The sequence below is a fragment of the Ambystoma mexicanum genome, chromosome 1p (genome assembly GCF_040938575.1).
Source record: "Ambystoma mexicanum isolate Mex_15411 chromosome 1p, UKY_AmexF1_1, whole genome shotgun sequence".
In the NCBI taxonomy this organism is placed as follows: Eukaryota; Metazoa; Chordata; class Amphibia; order Caudata; family Ambystomatidae; genus Ambystoma; species Ambystoma mexicanum.
The window spans coordinates 1349076495-1349097674 of record NC_090921.1 but is presented as its reverse complement, the minus strand read 5'-3'; the positions used below and the strand labels follow the sequence as shown (position 1 = coordinate 1349097674).

At 43.4% G+C, this 21180-nt stretch overlaps 1 protein-coding gene across 4 annotated transcripts in view; it reads right to left on the bottom strand.

The window, feature by feature from the left end:
- The window catches only part of NTN5 (netrin 5), a 307918-nt gene that overhangs the window by 246073 nt on the left and 40665 nt on the right, over positions 1-21180 (bottom strand). For 3 of the 4 annotated variants that reach the window (XM_069607029.1, XM_069607028.1, XM_069607027.1), the window contains exon 2: positions 6607-6745. The exons of the other annotated variant lie outside the window; for it this stretch is intronic. The gene's annotated coding sequence lies outside the window, so the exon portion shown is untranslated. The remainder of the gene's footprint in view (positions 1-6606; positions 6746-21180) is intronic. 4 annotated transcript variants of the gene reach the window in all.

The window sequence follows — 21180 nt, the reverse complement described above, 5'->3', positions numbered from 1 at the left end:
ATATTGGATGCCTTTAAGTACACGATGAGGGGGAACTTGATAGTGGACGAGGCCACCAGACGTAAACAGAAGATGGTATTCGAAGCAGAATTGGAGAAGAATCTTAAGTCAGTACTTAAGAAAATAGAAACAGACACCAGTCTGACGTTACAAAAAGAGTTCAGGGCTGCTTCCCAGAGGCTTAACCTTTGTCAGACAAAGAATGCAGAGAAAGCGTTGCTCTTACTTAAGCAAAAATACTATATTAAAGCTAATAAAACCAATCAACTTTTAGCAGCTCAGCTTCACCAGAGAGCGGCTTCCCAAATGATACAGCGATAGGACTTCCTTTTTGTGTGGTGGTTACCGAGACCTCTCACATTCTCACACAATCTCACGCATTCTATACAAAATTATATCTTTCGGAATTCCCGAACCTACAATTGCAGAAGGATTATTTGGAATCGGTTGCTCTTCCCTGCTTAGTGCAGATAGATAGTGAGTGGCTAGAAGGCGATATTACTCCAGAAGAGGTACTGTGGGTAATTTTCGATCTCTCGCTAAATAAGTCACCCGGTACAGATGGGTACCCTGTGGTTTTTTAAAAACATATCAAAAATTCTTGCACCTAAATTAACCCAATTACATAATTAATTTGCTATTTCTGGTGGTGTCTCCCTGACCATGGAGGAGGCAAAAATAATTTTGTTTCCCAAATCAGGAAAGGACCCCACTAATTGTGGGTCTTACCATCCTATTACCTTAATGAATGTAGATGCAAAGATCTATACCAAAATCTTAGCCAATATGATGGAGGACTTACTCCCATCTTTAATCAGTCCAGATCTGACGGGTTTTATTAAGTCCAGACAAAAGCATGATAATATATGCAGAACATGCCAAATATTAGAGAAAATAGACAAAAATAAGATTCCAGCGGTTCTTGTTTCCATGGATGCAGAAAAAGCATTTGACCGGGTGGAGTGGTTGTTTCTTTTTCTCACTTTGGCAAAAATGGGGCGTGGACCCAAAATAATAAAAAAAATTAGGGCCAATTAAAGGCAACCTTTAGCGAGATTATTAATCAATGGCCATTTATCTTCCCCTATTTGCCTTCAACACAGGACTAAACAAGGGTGCCCGCTGCCACCGCTTTTATATGCTATACATTTGGAACCAAATGAAACCAAAATTAGGCAGACGAAGGAGATCAAGGGGATTCCTTTTGGGGGTTTTTCACATAAAATCATGGCATATCCAGATGACATGCTTTTGGGGGCTTCTGACCCATGGGGCTTCTGACCCATGAAATACTTTACAAGCAGCAACCCGGGTATTTGTGAAATTTGGAAAGGTGGCATGGTTAAAAATAAACAAAACTAAATCAGAGATTCTGAATATATCTCTCCCCCCTGTGAGATGCAGGTTTTACGGTCCGGTACACAATTTGGGGAAGGAAGCGGTCAAACTGTTAGGGATATGGACAACTCCTACAAATAAAGGGCTTTTCAATGCTAATTATCCCCCTATGTTGAAAGCAATTCAATCTCAACTATCGGGGTGGGGTCCCCTCACAAAATCTTGGTTTGATAGGATCAACTTGATAAAAATGGTTACGCTTCCAAAAATCCTACATTTGTTTCAAGCTCTACCTATTCGGGTGCACAGTATTTTTTTTTTAAACTTGCAGAAAGCGGTCTCTGCCTTTATATGGAGGGGTAAATCTCCAAGGATAGCCTTAGGTACGTTAATGGCCCCTACTGAAATTGACGGGTTGGGATTCCGAACTTTAGGAAATACTGTCAAGTGGCCCAAATTAAGGTCTTCAAAGACTGGTGTGATGCAGACTCGGGCAAAAGATGGGTACAGATGGAAAGGGCTGTGGGGGCCCGAGGCTAGGGGAACGTTTATGTGTACCTAAGCAGTAAAAATGCATGCTAGTGTGATTACGAGCTTGGTGGAGGAGGTCTGGGATACAGTTGTAAAAAATTATCAAATGACCTTGTTACCCTCACCTCTGACTTTTCAATCCCCAATTCACCCCAGGGCTTGAACCTAACACTTTTGGGGCAGGGAAGAGGGCGTGGAGTGTATAAATAAGAAACATGTTTCAGGGGAGTGATCTTTAACTGTTAATTCATTGTAAGCAGAAGCTCACCTTGCAGGAAAATAGTCACTTCCAATACTGTTAAGTGAGACATTAGGCCTCATTCTATGATTACCCGTCTGGAAACAACGGTGCCTGTAAGCTTATTGGCACCGTTGTGTCCCTACCGGCAAACTATGGGTTTGCTTGCCGTAGCCGCCGTAGACTCCATTCTAATAATATGTGACGTCTAGTCCCAGTAATAAAGCCCTTATATCAAATGTATACACTTTGAAGGCAGATGTCACCCCCGAAACATCAATAAGATATAAACAACACTGGCAAGTGTCATTGGTGGAGAAGGTTCCTGATGAGGTTTGGGAGGCGTTGTGGTGTAAATAATACCTAAACTCGCCATATCACTTCAAATTAGAGAGTTTTCGTACAAACTAATGGTACAATGGCACCATATGTACCCCTCTAGCTCTGATTTATGCTGGAGAGAATGTGCTATAGTGGGGGATTGGAAGCATATTTGGTGGAGCTGCTATGGGCTGATGCAATATTGGGGAGAGGTTAATAAATATATGGTCCAAATATTTGATCTGCAGGAACCCAGGTCTTTGAGATCATGTATTTTGGTAGTTATTGAAGAACAATTGAGGCAGAGTCCAAAACAAACTGTGAAGGCATTTGTGATACTTCAGTTAGCAGCTTTGTTGGTGATCGCACAGAAATGGAAATCGAAGGCTGCCCCCCGCATTGCCTATTGGTTCGGCAAAGTCTGGAAACTTTGGGCTTTGGAATGGGTGACATATTCCATGCATGAAGAACATTTGAACGTTTCCAAAGACTGGAGCATGGTGTTGAAATTTCTGCATGTGGATTCCAATGTTAGGTTTTGTCCGCAAATATTTCAAACTTTGGGAATCATGTGATAACATTTGTAATAGCTTGCAATTGTATTGCGATATATTCTACTGTGTTATGCATTAAACGTTTCACAGCAGGGCTAAACGGGGGGGAGGGTTGAGTGGAGGGGATGTTCATGTGATGTTTATGAAAAATGCTAATAACATGTTTTTTTAAAGCAGGCTTTTATTCTTTTTTAAAATGTATAGTTTTTCTAAAATGCCCTACCTCGGCTTCCGAATGTCCCAAAACAAAAATAAACAGATGAGCCTTTTTGTGATCCCATGGTGCATTCATATATATGAAGATTACTTGCTTTAAACAAAGTTCAATTGCAATTAAAATAATAGAAGTATGACTTTGCAATGGAACATTACAGAGCAATTTGGATGCACTGGGACACAGTTTATCCTGTGAGTGACCAATGAAAATGTGATTTATTTAATAAACTGTGAGATACACAGAACCTTTGAGTATACAATTGTGGAATTATACTGCCTAAAGTCTGTAATTCGGTGATGTCATGAGGTAAGAAGAGTGCTTAGTAGAAAATGGAACCAGAATTTAAGGTAGGCACTGCTTTATCCAGCTTCTTTAGGCGAAAGACCTCATAGGAAAGATGTGGGTGTGACATGTGTAATTTCCGCTTCTAACATTTTGACCAGTAGGAATCCGCTGTACTCAACTTCCCCTTATGGGTGGAATTTGCCAGGAATTTAAGCTCAAACACATATTAATAAGGGTGAGTTTGGGGAAAACAATGAAGCAAGACATCCCATGCAACTGGGTGAAGCAAGGAGTCAAATTAGATTAGTTTCCAACTGGATGCAGCTGATAGGGAAATATCTTTAATGGGCCTTATTCAGATTGGGCTAAAGGGAGAGGCCTTTTGCAAACACAGACACGGTTTCCTGAGAAGGACTTTGGAGCACAGACAGTCTTAGCTGGTAGGGCTTCCCGGGTCCAGTTGGTGTCTTTACACGTTCCTGACATTTGAAAGGCAGACAAAAAGTGACTACCATGCCCCAAAATTACTTTGATATTTTTCCCTAGATTAAATGTGAGATAGCACTTACAAGTATTTTGAGAGCCATGTTTAAAAGTAGTATCATTGATAAAAGTGAATATAGCACAATGTCTACTTGCTGTGCATTCTATAATTAAAAGTGAATCCCTAGGTAGCATTGTTGCATTAGGACCTTCCCACAATAAGGGATCTCTGGAAGCTTGAGTGTAGAACAACAAGTTCTATTTTGTGTCTGCTGTAGCCAATAAAGTAATAGAAATATGTTCCTTGATTTAGAGATGGAACTGTGCTGTTGTGAGGCCGAACTTGATTCCATAAAAACAGAGAGTGAGATGGGGCCTACTGTCCCAACACCATATGAAATTTTCAGAAATTCAAGCCTTTAAAAATGCTTGCAACAAGTCGGACATCATAAAATATGAAGTCAAGTAGTGTCTATGTCCAAGCTAAGACCCAATGGTTTTTCAAAGATAGTGTGAAAGAGTATAAATCAGTCTGGTAATTGAAGAACCATACTTTATGTCAGCTATAACTGCAGTGAATTCAGTTTTAATTGTCATTCTGTGAACTCTTTTACCTTTTGATTTCAGGGTGGATGTGGTTTTAAAGTAATAATAACTTGATTTATGCAGATTTTCTAATGGTTTGTTTCTTACCTCAAAGCATGAGGGTAGAATTGTTACATCATCATCAGTCATTTGTATTGTGTCTTTCACCATTGGCATAGTCCCAACACGTTGTAGGTTGAACATCCTTTGGGGACCGAAGCCAAGGTATGAGAAATTTGCAATAGGAGTTTAGAATGTGTGTGTGCATTTTAGCTAAACTGAAGGTAGGCAGGGGTGGCCAAGTCCCTGCTAGCCAGCCACGTCGAACTGGCATAAGGATGGGTGCTGAGAAGTAGTCTGGAGTGTATTTGACAACAGGAGAGACATTATGTGTGCACATTTCTATCGCAGGCGAAAGCAGAGTTGTTGTGCAATGTGTCTTAGAGTAGTGCATGCTAGCAGATGCGTGCAGGTGGGTGGCTGTGCCTTTAGCTATTTTCCAAAAGCATGCAGTGTGATATTCACTTGTGTGTCCTAGCTGGTTTCTTGGTTGCGTCGATACAGCTGAATTTAGAAGGGGGTGAATTTAAAGCAGAACTAGATTATATAGCTTTAGCTATAAAAATGCACCTAATAAAATACAGTGGCTACACCCTAAAATTCACATAGAATCAGTACATTGGCTATAATATGGAATGCACCTAGATTCAATATATTTGCTATACTTTGGAATGCACCTAGATTCAGTACATTGGCTAACCTCAAAAATTCATCTAAATGTAAAGACATGGGCTACCCTTGAAGGTTCACCTAAATACAAATACATTGGCTACCCTCATAAATTCATCTAAATTCAGTACATTGGCAACCCTCAAAAATCCATCTAAATGCAATACATGAACAACCCTAAAAAATCATCTAAATGCAATACAGTGGCTACCCTCGAAAATGCATCTAAACGCAATACATCGGCTACCCTTGAGTGTTTATCTAAATGCAATACATTGGATTCCCTCAAAAATGTATCTAAATCAAATACATTGGCTACCGTTGAAAGTTCATCTGAATGCAAATATATTGGCAAACCACAAAATTAATCTAATGCAAATACCTTGACTACCCTCATAAATTAATTAATCTAAATGCAAACACAAAGGCTACCCGCTTCCCTCATGAATTCATCTATATGCAATACATTGGCAACCCTCCAAAATGTATCTAAGTGCAATACGTTGGCTACCCTCGAATATTCATCTAAATGCAAATACATTGGCTACCCTCATAAATTCAGGTAAATGCAATGCATTGCCAACCCTGAAAAATTAATCTGCATGCAATACATTGGCTACCATCGAACGTTCATCTAAATGCAAATATATTGGCAACCCTCAAAAATTCCTGTCCTAATGTTTATTTATAGATTGTCCCAAACACACACAGTTAAATTCTCAAAGGTGCGTTTGTTCCGCCTCAATTGGCCTGAGGAGTCAAAAATAGCTGTTGGTTTGAACCTAACCAGACTCTTCTAGGCTGAAAGCAGGAGCTAAATAGGTCCCAGCTCACCTCAATTTCGAACACTGTACCCATCACAAATTAATCGAAATGCAATACATTGGCTAGCTTTGAAGCACAGAAGGATTCAGCACAGTGGTAAGAGTCACCTGGTAGCGATACAGTAATAAAGTAGTGGCAGGAGTTAAGAAGTACAGTGCTGCAAATGCTCCCAATTTCTATCACCTTACCTGTTTGTAGCATTAGGTAGCTGTGTAGGGTACGCACAGTGAAAAGGGCAAATGGGATGACAGCTAGCCTAGGGAGCTGCCCTCTGCCTTGTGGCCCTTGTTGGCCTGCTCGGGCAAGGCTGCTCTGGAAGGGTTGCTGAAGTGAAGCTCTTTCTGTCACGGGGCAAGGGTTGTGGATCAACTGGCTTGGGCTGGGTGGGCAGGAGAGAGAGGAGGTAGGGGGCTGCAAGAAGGTTACCAAGGTGAAGAAAGAGTTGAGGCTATGGGGGAACACCAAATAAGAAATAAAAAAGTTAAGCCAGCAGCGCTTACCAGGAGGAGCAGAGGAGCAGAGCCTTCCGAGATGGCGAGATAAATGAGCAGGAATGCTCCTTTAGCATGTACAAAGGCTTCCGATACCACAGCTCTTCCTGTCACGTGTCACAGCAGCACTTACAAGGAGGAGCAGAGCCTTCCAAGATGATGAGATAAAAAAAAGAAAATAAATGCTAAAGTGTTAGAATGAGGGTTCTCCCAGACTGGAAATAGAAACTCAAATATATAAATATTGATTGTGCTAATCTTGTTCAGGGGTAGGTTTGTAAACTAGGGTGTCACCTAATTGATATTAAAAAAATCTTACACACAGTACTGTCAACCACTCCCAGCTTCTAGGATGGGCTGTAAGATGACTACCACCTATCTGTTGCAGACCTTCACTGACGTTTCCCATTTAGAAGCAAGGGGAATGGTGTCATGTACATGAATGCACCAAGTACCTCTATGGGAAAACCATGTTTTACCTAAAGAAAACAGTCACCCTGACCCACTTTTTACAAGTCAACTTTCACCCAGTGAGCAATGAATATGGCGTTTCCCCCCTTGTGAGTGGTGGACATGGCCTGTAATGGCCTGCCAGCCCTTCGAGGGCCTCTGCAAGGGATGTGGGCCATTACTGTCCATTCTCGACCCCCTGCCGGGGCATGAAAGCCATTCACACCCTGGGGTTCATCCGGGGTGCAAATGGCTTTGTTTTATTCCTCTGGAGATTGGCTGCCGTAAGTGATGCCAATCTCCAGAGGAAATAAATAAATAAAACAAGATGACTGCCACCATAGGGAAAATAGACTACGCCCCTTTTCCATTTCTTTGGCTCCGGCCGGAGTAGGAGGTGTGCTGGACTGGATCATTAAAGCACCGGTCATGCAGGTAAGTGTGGAGGGAGGAACGGGGTGGGGAAGAGGTTTGGGTTTCGTTTGGGGGCATGGGGGAGTGGGGATGCAACAGGGAGAGTCCCTGTTGCCTCCCCACATAAAACAAATGGTCTCACCCGGGGAAGGGCCTCGGGTGGCTGGAACCGCAGGTGAAGAATGAATATTCTGTCCCGCAGTTCCAGCAACCTGATTGGCTAATGGTCCTTCCCTATGTGCAAATGTCTTATAAATAGACGTTCAATCATAGTATGTAGTCCTAGGGGTGTTACATGCAATTCCCAGCCCATTTCCTTTATCAACATTTTCTTTGATACCATTTTAGCCCATCTCCAGTCCCTGCACTCCCCATCCACTTTCCTTGAAATGTATATTTTTTTACATCACCTGCCATAAGCTCTTCTACACATCACCATGTCTCACATTTTAAAGTAATAAACATGACACGTATTGATTTCTTTACAAAAAAAGTGGTCGGAATATCATGTTAGTCAAATGAACAATTGAATTAGTTGTTTAAAAATAAACAAAAAAAGAAATAGCGGATCTTGCAAAAAATATACATTTATCGATGTAATACTTAGGTTGTTCTGTGAGATTTCAAGCCCATCTAGAGTTGCTTGAGGGGAAGACCTATCGGGTCTGGAAACACAACAGACACAAATATAAAGCAGCCTGAGAAAGGTATTACCGCTGCAATAACCTATATGTTTTTGGCTACAAACAAGCTGTATGGTTTGTTGATTATTTTGTGCAGCAACACATTCCACCCTGTGGCTGTTCCTGCGCCTTTGGCTTCAGAAAAGAGGCATGTTGCAAACAAATGAAGGCTCAGGAGCAACAGAAAACATGAACAGGTTTGAGGAAGTAGGAATATCTTTAGGCTTAGAGAAACAGGGGCAATCATTGTGGCTTTATCGATGTTGGTGTATGCGGGTGTTAAGGGGCTTTTGGAAGACATTTTCTGCATCCCATTATCCGCAGAGAGACTGGATGCGTAGGGTATGCAGCAAAAGTAGGGTGTAGCTGGGAGTATTGATGACGCTGCTGTTATACTTCAGGTTGAGCCCTGGCGAAGTTTTAAGCCGTACACAAGGGACCTTGAATATTATCGCATGGTAGATAGGAAGCCACCTGAGATATCTATCATGCTTTTATATTTCTTTTTTATTGAGTTTCTAGTTTATAAAACCTGAACACATGTAACACTTGTAAACACTTATGAAACGTATAAAACACATGAACCTACAATTTATTATAGGCTTTTTTTTAACACCGTTCATCTTTATACAAGGATTCAGTGCATTCCTGAAACAATTTCAGAACATCAAATAAAAGTAACCCCATCTGACCACCCCATCAATTAATGTACAGAAGTGCATCCAAAAATTATGAATGACAACTAGAACCGTAACCAAGACTATGATTAGTTTCGTTGTATGGCCGCCCATCAACCTATTCCAAAACCATTCACTAGTTTCTAGGTCCTCTTCTTGTCCTACAAATCTATTAAAGTGCAATTTCCTTGTGATCACCATTGAAGGACAATTTGTTACCCAGTGCGTGAGTGCCTCTAAGCAAATCACGTTCTTTCACAGCCTGCAATAAGGATCCTTTTTCTTAATTCGTCGCATCGGGCCCATCTCTGGAGAATCTCTACTGAGTTCAACCTGAATCGACGAAAAACTAAGCGACACATACCATGTTGCTTGATGTGATTGGTACAAGTAGGACTACAGCTGAGTCTTTTAGACCTCTCTTGGATGAACGAGGCATTAGGTAAACAATTCTTTGCAGTGTTGAGTGGATTGTGTTACTGTAGGTGCAGTCTGAAATTGTGATAAATTGGAATAATGTCATGCTGTAATTGTATAGAGTTGAGAGTTAATTTGAGCGAACCCGAAGAGGTGGATGTATGTCTTCTCTACAACCATCTCAAGTTTGGAGATAGATGAAAGTCCACTGCCGAATATACTACCCAAACCATGACCTACCACAACCAAAATATGACATGTTGCTGTGAAATATTGCCAATAAAGGCATGCGGGCCGAATAATAGTTGAGCTGCGGTTTAACTAAAAATGTCCTATATTTGTTCTTACCCCACTCTCGCAAGGGGACAGGTAAATGTAGATAAACGTGTTTGCACTGTGTACTTCTATATAGTGAATCATGGGCAGGCATGGTCTTGGGAGGATGGCTCTAGGGCAACGCTGCTTGCCTTACCAGCAAGACAATGCGGAGCACCACAGGTTCGATCCCCGTTATAAATAACCAATTATAATATAATGAATGGCCTTAGGTGCTACACAATATAATTTTCACATAAGAACTAAGCAGCCATCAGCCAAAAGCTGGTGGTCTTTCCAAAGTAGTAGTGGGCTGCATAAGTGCCTTCCCTGAATTGCAACAAGCAAGTGAGCCAAATAAGCAAACCTACATTCTAACAAAGGTGTGAGGTCTTCACCCCAAGAAAGTTTCAAAGGAAATGGTGACCAATGGTGCATGTTACAGCAAAATGCTCCTAAGAAATTGGCTAAAAAATGCACAGGATTGCAGACAGAGCTGAATAGCCGCTCATTAAATATTTCTAAAATGTAATATTTGTGGAGGGAGGTCCTCCCCCACCACACGAAAGGTATGGAAAAATGTATTCATAAAGTGTATTTTACAATACGGTTTTTCCAAGAAATTGTCTAAAAAGATATGGGTTGAACAGGCAGTTCAAATAACCCGAGTATACAATTGTGACAGAAAGTATAAAGCATCTCCTATCACTTCTACCTCTCACTTCATTTCTGCCCCTTCGCGTAGATTCCCAGGTCATATTTATAACATGTCTGAGGACCTACTCCAAAGAGACGTCATGTGCAAATGAAAAGTGGCACAGAACTCACCAGCTCCGCTTTGAGATATGGAAGGGCTCCCTCACGTTAGACAGCCCTCGCGCTCGCGGAGCGTGCACCTAGCACTAAGGATGCAGAGAATGCGTAGGATGAGATAGCATGCATGCTTAGATCACCAATTTTACAGACCGAGTATTTAGACAGCAGAGATTCATATTTATATATAGTGATAAAAGGTTGCATAACTCTAGCAGTATAGATTATGGAATGCTTCCATGCGAGACACGAGAAAACCCACCACCTCAGCAAGATATGCCCGCTTGCAACAAGTAAATGATGCCATGAAGTAAGTGACATCCGTCTATCTATCTATCTATCTATCTATCTATCTATCTATCTATCTATCTATCCTCGGGAGGATAGCTCAGGGGCAACATGCTCGCATTGGAAGCAAGACGACACGGAGCCCCACAGATTCGATCCCCGGGTCTGCGCTTGGAAACCTCTGGGTATTAAGCGTGTTATAAATATCATATCTAAAAAAAATGTATTTGGCGCCACTCGCCCAAAGACCTCAGAGCTCTCACTGGACTTACAAACATAAACTTAAAAAGAGGACAGGGGATGAGTAAAGCCATGCACTTTAAGGAAGATAACGCTTGGAGCAAGGCCTGTGATCCAAAGTTCTATATTAATCAGCTTTTCTGTCCGAAAATCCTCATGCTCTATCACTCCACTTGAAATATTTTGCCAACACACTAATTTTATCCCAAAACGCCTGCTTTTCATTTAAGACATATACACTAATTGTGTCACCAAATATCAGATTTTTAGATAAACTTGTATTGAAACCACGGATCAGCTTGTCATTGAAAAAAACACGTTGTAAATTAATTAATTTTGTCCCCAAACATCAGGTTGTATTTTTACGATCAACCAGCTGAGGCTCATTCGGCACCGTGCAGCCAGTCAGATTATGGGCCCCATTTCTCGGCCCTCAGGGCTCTGCATTGCCTCCCTGTGGATTTCAGAGAATGGTTGAAACTTTTCTGCTTGACCCATTATTGCCTCCACAATAAGGGCCCCAGACAGCTCAGAGCCCTAGTGAACCCGTGCACTCGCACAAAGAACCTTAGATCATCCGGCATTGACCCCCTGATTATCCCGAAATTCAAAAGGAAACACCATGGCAAGGGGTGGGGGAACCTTCGGTGCTGCTCACCCAAAGTATGGAATGACTTGCCCCTTAGTATTGAACCCAAAAACAGCATGCTCAGGAGAAACCTTCAATCAGCCTTGTTGAAAGAGGCATTATCCGCTCTAGTGGACCACACTCATGCTAGAGAAGCCCTCCCTTGGAGTTACCAAGCAACCCAATGACCAAGTCCCCCTTTGACCCGGAGACCACATTTGGTTCAACCAGGTCTTCCTTTTTTTTTACTTGTTAATTTCAAGAAACATGTAACAAATGATAGAATGAGAACAATGTAGCTCAGTGCAACACGACAGAAATCATAACAAATGGCCTATTGAGAACTACAATTGAACCAAACAATATACATCATTAGTACCCGGCACGCGCGCCGCACCGGGAATCCAACATGTTGATTGTTTTTTTTACGAGCCATACCACACGATATTCCCATGTACGCTGTGCATGCCGGGTACTCTGTTCCAGGCGAGGGGCGTGGCAGTCCCTCAGCCAATGAGGAGACTCGAAACGGGGCAATCCCCGCTCCAAGCCTCCCCATGGCTGGAGGCTGCCGTCGTCCCCTGCCGGGGACTCAGGGAAGACTTATTTATTTTTTCTCTCCCTCCTCCCACCTCCCTGCCCTCCCCACTCCACCCCACTACCTTCTATCCCTTGGTCTCCGGTGGAGGACGATGGAAGCCTCCAGGCGTGTGGAGACTCAGAGCGGGGCCATCCCCGCTCCGAGCCTCCACACGGCTGGAGGCTTCCATCATCCCCCGCCGGAGCCGCAGTACTTTTTTTTTTTTTTCTTCCCCACCTTCCCGACCCCACTTTTTTTTCTGCTGTTTTGAAACACGGCAGTATTTCTAAACAGAAAAAAATGCCATTAGTACCCCGGTCTAACAGGCCGGGGTACTAATGGCAATAAGACCCTCGGCAGTGGGTCAATACTGCCCACGGTACCTTACCTGGGGCGGTATGGGCCCACCACCTCGGGTCTTATTGCCACAGAAACAACCCCTTCCCAAAACAAAACAAAAGAAAGAAAATCTTTCATGAGCACTCTCTGTATGATCTCTCCCCGTGTCCTCCAATCCCCGACATCTCGCCAAAGACCCCACGGTATGGGGACGGCTGTACGCCTCGGCAGCCCGGCCCCCATAGTGCTCATTGACTTCCTTCTTCTCTCCATTGTGGTCAAAGAGGAATGCATCTCACCGGTCTCCTGCTTGATTGGTTGTAGGCACTACCCTGCCCTAGTTCTGTCTACGTAGTACCTCATTGGTGTTTTGAAGCTATTCTGTTGCAAACTTTTTGCGCAATAAAACATAAATGACAAACATAAGAAATAAATTAAATACACCTTTACATGGCTATCCTATGCCGGGAACGCTTTCGTATGCTCGTGTACTGGAGGCAAAGGCCAGGAAGACCACCATGTGCCCATGCACCACAATGTGGGAAACTCTCATATGTCCCTAATGGTTTTATCCCAAGAAAACTGTAATGGGCCAGATGGCTACATTCTGCCATCATATACCTGACACTCCTACAAGCACTGCAATTCCAGGTCAGCGATACATTCATATTTTCATGTAAAACTATCTTGTGTTAGGAGGATAGCACAGGGGCAACGCAGAGCAACAAAGGTTTGCATCCCGTATCCGCGCTTAGATATTGAACTCAGGTATGGTATTAGGCGTCTTATAAAAAAACAATTAAATAAATAAATGCTCAGGTTATGCCTTTGATGCTTGCTGTAATACCATCAATTCCATTTTTTATGGGCATACGCTGCCTTTATCTGCAAGGAATGCCTTCATGAACAAATGAAGTGCCATCATTATCCTAGAACTACGTCACGTGCCGATGCACTGGCGCCATATGTTCAGGTAAAAACTATGTATGTCCTTGTATCCCCATTGATGTAGAGAACAAATTCATATGGCCAGGAATGTCTCTTTTAAGCCAGTAGCACTTCATGTGTTCGGGTGCAAGTGTGCATAGACACATTGCCTTTCTGCGCCTGGACATCTTTTAGATCGTGTGTGTATCGCCATTTCATGCTGGGAAGATATTCATGTAGCTATGTATGGCCATCTCATGCCAGGAACACCATTGAAAGCCCACTTGCCCCTTAGAAGTCGATTACCCCCTGTCTTTTGCCAATAACACATTCCTATGCCTGTGCCCTGCCATCACATATGAGGAAAATTTCCATATGCCCAGTTTCTGCCATCACATATCAGGAAGACTTCCATATGCCCAGGTTCTGCCATCACATATCAGGAACACTTCCATATGCCCAGGTACTGCCATCACATATCAGGAGCACTGCCATCACATATCAGGAACACTTCCATATGCCCAGGTACTGGCATCACATATCAGGTACTCCTTCACATACTCATGAATTGGAAACATATGACAGGAACTGCTTTAGTCCCATTTTTTGACAGATATACCCACCCATCACCATGTTCAGGTAGGAGCATCTTCAAAAACCCAGGTTCAGCCTTCCATATGTTTATTTATTTTAATTTGGGAGTTATTCTATGGCACAGTGCAGGCCCACGGGTGCATGTGAGCACTGTGCATTTATGAAGAACAGAGCGCAATACTTTACAGACAAATAATACATTCACAGATTACAGGTGCATGGAGCCAGTTCATTACAGTGGAGAAAAGGGATATAGGGAACAGGTAGAGCTAGGTTGCAGACGGTGTTGAGAGCCAAATTCATTGTACCTTCTTCTAGAGAGTTTACAACAGTGGAAGGGAGGGTGAAAAGGGGTCCGGGTGGGGGCGGGGTCTTCTATTATCATGTGTGCTTGAGGGCAGATCTGTGATGCTGGGAGTGGGATGGGGCGCTTGAGCATGGCTAAGGGTCTGGTCGGAGTTGGGGCATGTAGTGATGCATATTATAGGCAGCTAATGGAATGCGCTGGGGCGTGAAGCACACTCTTATGCCAGAGACGCCTTTCTATGCTAATGATTCACTATGCGGGTGGATAGCTCAGCGGCAAAGTGCTCACCTTGGAAACAAGATGTCACGAAGCAACACAGCTTGCATCCCCGGGTCCAGGTTTAGAAACTTCTGGGTATTAAGCGCGTTATAAATACGCAACTAAGACATATTCCTGTAACAGCGCCTTGATGCCCCTGGGCTGTGTGAGCACTTTAAAAATGCATATAAATGTGTTACTATGGGAATACCTTGGTTCAGCCTTCAAAAACACAGCGGTCAAGTCTACCCTAAATAAATTACACACACAACTTCTTGCCCCAACGGGGATCAGCAAAGAATGCTCACTGAAGCCACGTTCTTACCCATTCCCTTTGTGGCATTGTAGTGCTTGGCCATGCATCTTGGCTTCTCTTGCAGGTGTGCGCCTACGCTGAGAAGCAGAGGTGCTGAAGGCCTTGAACACGACACCTCTCCGGATCCCCAGCTCCCAGAACCCCAACTATTCACTGGTGCTTAGAAACTCCCACTTCCCCATGTTCCCTAGACATGTTTCCTTGCATGTGTACTAATCAAACGATCTGACAGCGCTTCCCCTCATTCAGCACGCAGGATGCTTGAGAAGGCAGCACTCGCCTCTTGGTTGGTGGGGCATCTCCCCGCCCATAGTCCAACCACCCTTCCAACATGCATGAGGGTAATTAATGTGCCAATGTAGTGGGCAGTGCCTACTCGTTAAGGTACAGTATATAGATCAACGGTCAATGTTGAGACTGTGCGACAGTGACAGAGTGCCATCTGCGTGGGTAGGGAAGCCTGAGAGTTTTTAGATTTTTGTATCATACAATGATACTGGTAATTCTCCCTCAGCAATTAAGATCTTCTAACCAGGCCTTACTTTCAAAATACTCCAATTTATTTATTTATTTATTTATTTATTTATTTATTTATTTATTTATTTGTTTGTTTGTTTGTTTGTTTGTTTGTTTGTTTGACACTTGTATAGCACACCTAACACGGAGGCACCTAGGCGCTTGTACTTAAGTAAATGGTTGAGGCTATGCTGAAAAAGTAAAGTGCATACATGTACCTACCTCCCTCTGGACCCTGACAGCCCAAGCAGCTTGGCAACATGGCTGTTGTAGAGTAACGTGCATTCCTGGGGAAAGGTCTTCTGAAACTAAATTCATTTTAGCAACACTGGGATGGCACTTGCAAAAGTGCTCCAGCAGACGTGTTCATTAATAAGTAAATACCGGGTTGCGGCTGTCCAATCTGCTGCGAAATTGGTAGCAGTCTGCAAAGTGTTGGGGTTATGTATGACTACCTTGTGAAGGTGCTCCCCAAAGACCTTACTGGCCCGTATAGAACCAGTTATTGTTTAATCTGCATTGGCCTTATTTGGATAAAAAACGGAAATGCCTTTGAAAGTAAGCAAGCTGATTTCAATCATATAAACTGCCCCAAGGCCTGGTGCTTGATGTCATTGAAAAAAAAATGTTAAAAGCCATTTCTTGCTTGATAAGTTGGTGTCCGGGAGTATACAGTTATATTGGCCAAAACCTCGTGATGTCATTTTATTGTCGGGCTGGTTTCTAGTGATTCATTCAACGGTCAGGGTTTGTGTATCAGCTGTCTAGCAGTGATTTCCCCCCAAAACAAACCAATAGGTCGTAGCGCTAGAATGCCTTCGATCTCTGAGTGGGGAAAGCCCTGTCAGGGCAATGAAGAGGTCACACAGGGTGGTATTTACGGGGTCTCTTTGATGCAGGGCAACAGGAGAGAGGGAGGAGTTATGGGTAGGTTAGGAGAGAAGTGCAGTCCAGGATTGGGTCCCAGCATCTTGGAATAACTTAGGCCATTCACACTTCATGTGGTCCCTCCCCACTTCCTCCAGACAAAGCACTTTGAGATTGACATCACCAGAAAATGACTCTTGACACAGCAGCCTGGATCGATCCCTTACATAAGGCTTGAAATAGACCAACCCGTTTTTGCAATTTGAGTACATAAGGGGGTCAGACCCCCTTTTCTAAAAGATATAGGGCCTCATTACGAGGTTGGAGGTAGGGCCCAAACTTGGATCTGGGTCTGGCACCCGCGAATGGGCAATTACCGGGCTATTCCAGCCCAGCAGGACCCGGTAATTGCCCGTTCGCAGGTGCCGGGCCCGGTACATCCCCATTCCCACTTGAGCCCTATAGGGCTCAATGGGAATGGGGAGGGTGGTAGCACCGGTACTGTTAATAACGGTACCGGTGCTACCATCATGTTCTGCTCACGGGTGCTCACGGGTGCCTGATCAGGCCACCTGGTCAGACCTGGTGGCTGCAAGGGCACCCGTGAGCAGAACTCCTAGTATGGCAGTACGGTAGCAATGGTGCCAGTAGTGATACCGGCGCCGCTGTTGCCTTACCACCATACTTGTAATGCGGCCCATACACTTTGAACGTGAACATTACTGCAAAGACTATTGCCTGCTAACCCCTGTATTCAGTCCCGGAGGGCTCCTTTTATTCACAGGTCTTCATATTCTGTGTCTTCTTTTACAGGGGTGGGTTATCCCCGATTTTATTGGTGTGTTTATATATTTAGTTTAATTAAAGTTTCCTATATTTTCTAGAACCTGGATTGGATATATCCTTTAGGTGGGTACCACAGTATTATTGCTGTCTGGATGCTTCTCTGCTAGCTCACACCCTCCTTCGGAGTATAGCCTGCCCTCGGCCCACACAACCACAAGAGGTGAAGGAGGTATACCTGATGGGTTGTTTCTCCTTCACCTTTATGATTGGGGGGAACTGCTGCTTTAGTAGTAGTGTGGGGGCTGAGTAGGAATGGTATCTACTATTCATCCATGTACTCCTGCAGCGTAGTAGTCACACCACCATCTCATTTGAATAGTTTTAGCCATAATGTTTGTTATGTCTTTGACCCCATTTCACTAGAAGACAATAGGCATCTGCTCCAGACGAGCAGCTCCCCACAAACCCCCTTTGACTCCTCCTTTGAAACATTCTTGAAGCAGCTGTCATCATGAATTATCCAGGGAAATACACATCTTACATAATGTCTTATTTTCTACAGGTTACATTCCAGAGAACGTAAATAAAACAATATTGTGCCACCTTAGAAGAAACATTCTTGGGACCCAAACACTGTCCCAAACGTTCGACTGATTTCAAACCTACCCTACCAAGCCAAACGGCTGGAGCAATCAAACTTCATCAAAATGCAAAGAGTTATGAAGCAGAATGGTCCACTCTGTTCCCCGTTGGAAAAGATTAACCTGGGCAGAAGCACAGACTGTGGGTTAGTGGGCCTTCTTGACCAAGTAGATTTATCTATAGCGCTTGACGTTGTCGACATTATGGTCTAGCTTAATGGTCAGATACAGTTGGTATTTGTTTGAGCAGAACATGCATGGCTATGAGCGGCACACTGATCTCACCCATTCTACAGGGGGCCGAGTCCTAAAACAAAAAAGTGGAGGACTCTGGCGTATGCTGTGGGAAGTGACTTCATGGTCAGTGAACGTCAATTGAAAGACAAATGCTTATTTCATCTTAAGATGTCTTTCACAACTCAAGAAACTCTACAGGACAGATAAGCATTCCCCAATAGAACATGATTTCATAAAACATTGCTTGAGAAATAGACAAGGGGTGCCCCTTTTATATCTGAAAATGGGTGCGAAAACATGTCCTGGCTCATAAAAGTCAATATGTTTGTTTCACAGTAATCTCTTAGGAGGTTATTGTGGTCTCACAGTTAGCATTCTTGCTTTATAGCCAAGTGACCCGGGTTTGAATCCCGGACCGGACAGGCAATGTGTAATGGAAGGCACACACCTTTTTATAATGAAAAATAATCATTAATTAAAAGTACAGAGGTGGGACGGCGTCCACATATGTGTGCCCTCCAATTGAGACCTGCCACTCTATCATGTTGGAACATCCCACATCAAGAGAAATCGAGGTTATCAGTGTCCCTTCATGAGACACCATTTCATCCAGTATTATAAAATTCGAGTTCATATTCACGAGCCTGTATCTAAGCCGAAAAAACTCAATATTCTCTAAATAAATGTGTTGATCAGATCAAATTACTTTCATCGTAAGAGATTTCCTTGCATTTACTAATGGTTGGATGAAGACAAGTTTTTTTTAATTTTCAGCGGTAAGACAGAGGTGGTGGCAGAGCCAGTGTTCCATTGAGACTGCTTGCCATGTTAACGGTAGGACCTGCGGGTAGCACAGAGTACGCCACATGTGTTTAGGGATTGAAGTCGGTGCAAGGCAGATGGGGCTGGTGTGATATGACATGTTTCCAAAGAAATAACAAGAGGTGTGCTGTGGAGTTAGACATTCCCTGCGGCTGGCTGAGGAGTAAGTGGGGAACGGTGAGGTAGACCTTGTTCCATTAGACCTCGATGGGATGGGGGTATCCAGCACAGTCATTCTCAGTGTGCAGAGGTGGGCGGAGTGAAATCTGTGAATCGAGGTGACAGTAAGACCGCTAGTGAGATCGAAGTTGAGACGAGTGACTAGGTACTTGACTGTGGACAATAGAAAGGGTGACGGGTTGCCAGATGTTATGGTAAAGCCAAATGATCTGATCGGTGAGCTTTGGGGTGGATGTATATTTTGAAGAAGTGGGGAGCACACATGTGGAACCAGCATGTTTGGGGTGTATGAGGAGAACGGAAAGAGAGACCGTCATGAGGGAGGAGCCAATTGAGTTTTGTTCTGGGTCACCAACTGTTGTTTGTTTGTTTATTCACTTATTACGCGCTCCAGACCCGGAGGTAATAGGGCGTGACAGTATGAGAATGCAAGGCGTACATAGTTATACAATATACAGATATATGCAAATATAGTAGAAGTTTCTGCAGAGCACAGTTCGTAATATATAATGTACAAATATACAAATTGCAGATAATTCACTCTGTGGAGCACTTGGACTCGCAGGTAGAGTAGTTACATATAAATGTCAACAATACAACAATGTTCAAATATACAGATTACAGCATGTGTAACAATTGGGCTCACAGGTAGAATGGATTCCACATGTGTTTCAGTGGTAGCATGAAGTTAAGTAGGGATAAAGGGTAAGAGGGAATAAGTGACTCCACACAGCCTGAAGGGGTAGGAGACTATGGGTCGGACGAGATGATGTGTTTTATAAGAAATTTCCTAAAGGATAGGTAGGGTTGGTCCGTTTGCAGGTCTTGTTGAAGTGAGTTCCATAATTTCACCGCCTTTACAGGGAAGCTATTGCGACCGATGGTGGTGAGCCTATATCTAGGTATAGCCAGGCAATTGATATTACCAGCTCTAGTTGGTCTGGGAGAAATTCTTCTCTGGAATGTATCTGTCAGGTAGCTAAGGGCAGTGTTGTGGGCAAGGATGCACAAGTGGTCAACTATATCAAACCTCACAGAGAGGTATAGTGGCAGAAAAAGGGGGTATTCTCTATCATTCAGATGCCACGAGGGCATACAGAATGGCGGTGAGGGTATTTTACATACCCCTGATTTGGCAGAAACCAAAGTGGTTGAGGTTGTGAAGATGGGTTGTCTTGAATAAATCATGGAGCTGGGGGGAAGGAAGGTATCCCTAACTAACCTTGCTCCCATTATTGAAACGCTACCAAACTGTCCCATGGTAACATCATCTTTGTCTAAAAAGAAAATGTTATCCATTGCCTCCAGTAATTAAGGGAAACCCCTGCAGAAAGGCTGATGGAACATCTCAGCGAGTTGAACTCTCCCTTCCAAGATCATGTGCAACTGCCAGCCATACTTCTGAATCCTGATAGGTCAGACTCAGCTCTCTGACCTTCTGAGGCTTATAAGCTGGGTACCATTAAATTGAGTAATGAGAACATAATAGCAGGTCTTAGACACAGAAGCACCCGACACGAAACACCACGTCAAAGAATATTATTTATGATTGAACATTGCGAATTGATGGAATAAATGAAAATATGCAGTCTCACAGGACAACATAGCAAAGTATTCCCCACAGACATGTGGTTATGAATCTTGAGGCTCTGATGACATTTTCAAACCACTTAACCTTTCTTAGGATGATTAAACCTGTCAGCATCACCTCATCATTGGACCAAAGTTATTGTTTACCCATCATATGTCATCGCATATATATTCAAATCTTTGTCAACCGATATATCTTTGACTGCATCCCTCGCTGTCATTTTTTTCCCTGTTTTCCATCTGTCTCCAGTCATTTGCTGCATCTGGCCGGTATACACATAACTGTTGTGAACAGAAAATGCGTGTCTAAGGAATGCGGCCTATTACTAATTTACACCAGTCTGTGCACTGTGTCCTTCTGGGAAATATTTAAATGTGTGCAGAAAGCTGTGGAGATAAAGGAACTCTCAATTATTCTCGCTGGCAATGAGCATTTAGCCGAGAGAAGAATGCGAAATCGTGACGCTGAGCCATTGACCCCAAGGCATGCCATCTGGAAGATGTAATATCCGCCATTTTGATGTGCTGACGGATCAAACCACTTTTATAGGGGAGTGCGGACGTGAGAAGGGGCGCTAGACCTCAGGGGACCGCAGAGGCAGCGGTGAAAAAAGCATATATCTTGTCCTTGCTTTTGATAGTTTCAAACACGACCGAAGAATATGCCTCCTACGTATTCTGTAAAAACCCAGCTGTGC